Raw genomic sequence first — 2,217 nt, 5'->3', positions numbered from 1 at the left:
GGGTTTGTGGTTTAACCCCAGCCGGCAGCTCAGCACCACCCAGCTGCTCACTCACTCCCCCTTGGTTGGATGGGGGAGAGAAAATCAGAAGAGTAAAAGTGAGAAAATTCATGGGTTGAGGTAAGGACAGGTTAATAGGGAAAGCAAAAGCCATGCACGCAAGCAAAGCAAAGCAAGGAATTCACTCATGTTTCCCATGGGCAGGCAGGTGCCCAGCCAACCCCAGGAAAGCAGGGCTCCATCACGTGTAATGGTGACTTGGGAAGACAAATGCCATCACTCCAAACATCCCCCCCTTCCTTCTTCCTCCCCCAGCTTTACATGCTGAGCATGATGTCATATGGTGTGGGATATCCCTTGGGTCAGCTGTCCTGGCTGTGCCCCCTCCCAGCTCTGGCAGAGCAGAGGAAGCTGAAAAGTCTTTGACTAGTCTGAGTGCTAGTTAGCAACAATTAAACATCAGTGTTATCAACATTCTTCTCATACTAAATCCAAAACACAGCGCTATGCCAGCTACTAGGAAGAAAATTAATTCTGTCCCACCTGAAACCAGGACACTCAGAGATATGTCTGGAGAGGGATCTTCATATAGTATGTAGGAAGGATCTGGAGAATACCAAGAAAGAGAATGTAAATCTTCAGACACCGATAATCTGGAACATGTATCGATCCCATTAGTGACTGTAGGATAAATATGCAGGAAATGAAACTGGTTACTTCTGCCTCATCAGTTCTTGTTCGTATCCCGACGACACACCTACAAGTATATCCCCCCCTGTGGACAGCCAGCTGTATGGACACCACTGCGGGAAGATGTATGGGAGGCAGGGTCAGCAGCCTTGGAGTGCTGCACACCCCTGGGGCGCGGGGGGCCAACTGCTGTCCCTCCAAGGACTGCACCCTTGGCTTGCTCCTGCCGTTGCTTTCCATCACTAACTCCTCCCCTGCGTTTGTTCAGGACTCTCTTTTAAGCATCCCTGCAATCACAGATTTTTTTTGCTGATTCCCCTCTAGGTTGTCTGCTCTGAAAACAGCACTTTGTCACAGTTGCTGGTTTACTGGGGGCACGAGAGACCTCTGTGTAAAGCTTTGGGAAAGGGCTCTCCAGCACTCTGTCTGCCTTAAAAGTCTTGCTTTCAGTTTGGAAAGGAACTGGAACTAAAACCACCACAAAGCTATCCAGAAAACACTGACTGTACGTTAAGTTTTGTGATTGTTCCCGCATTCCTCATAATTCTCAACCGCAGCTCCGTACTAGAGGCTAGATACACATGGTGGGCATTTTTCCTCTTGCTAGCAGTGGGACAGCAAGAATGCGAGCTTCCCTTTCAAGTCCAAAATGAAAGTATTGACAAACAGTAAGAGAGGAATGTGAGTTTTGAAGTTATATCTTCCCTCAAAGCAAAAAAAGTGTCTAACTCCAAAAGGCTTTTCCCAATACAGTTTTATTCTTCTCACAAATTTGTTTGTATTGTTTTCCTTTCTTCTCCTCCATACAGGAAACAAGCCTACGGCTCTCTCCCACTTTAACACGCTTCTCACGCTATCTGGGCAGAAATGTTTCAGACTCTGTACTCAGCACTTCATTTCTCAGCCATGTCTTTTCAAGAACTGGCAGCCTACAGGATAACATCAAAAATAATTTATTTCATATCATAGCAATCCTGTATACTGGAACTGTCTTGAACCTCTCCTGCTTTCTCTGGGTGCCATGCTGGAGCAGTGACCTTGTTTCTGTCTTCTCGCAGGTCTTCAGCTGGCTTGCAGGGCAGCCGGAGCTATTGCACGGTTTGCAGCACAGGTGAGCCCGTGGGGTGGGTGTGTGCAGCAAAACAGCCTGCAGAATTTCTGCACAGACCACTCACTCGTGTGGTCACTCCTGACTTGCAGGGGACAGAAGTAAGGTCATCCTTCTGGCCTTGTATTTCTACGTTCCTGTTCTTCTGTTGTTGTTATTTCTAAGTAACAGGTGTTCTGGTTTTACTATTTAAACAACAAATGCAAGTGTTTTGCCAAGTTTTGGCTTCCTGAAGAGGGAGCTTCCACTTTGAAATCTGCTTCAAAATGTGTCAAGTCACTCTTCTCTGGGCAAGTTTCTGTTTCAGTTTCTGCTTACTTTTCTGATACTGAATTTCCACAAAACAGGAGAGTTTCGGTTTTCTGGTTTTCAGTCATTTCTGTTGCTTTCATTTCTTCTTTTTTCTTACCCCCTCCCCC

Source organism: Egretta garzetta, unplaced genomic scaffold, assembly GCF_000687185.1.
Source record: "Egretta garzetta isolate BGI_Z169 unplaced genomic scaffold, ASM68718v1 scaffold56, whole genome shotgun sequence".
Taxonomy (NCBI): domain Eukaryota; kingdom Metazoa; phylum Chordata; class Aves; order Pelecaniformes; family Ardeidae; genus Egretta; species Egretta garzetta.
This window is presented reverse-complemented; position numbering follows the sequence as displayed.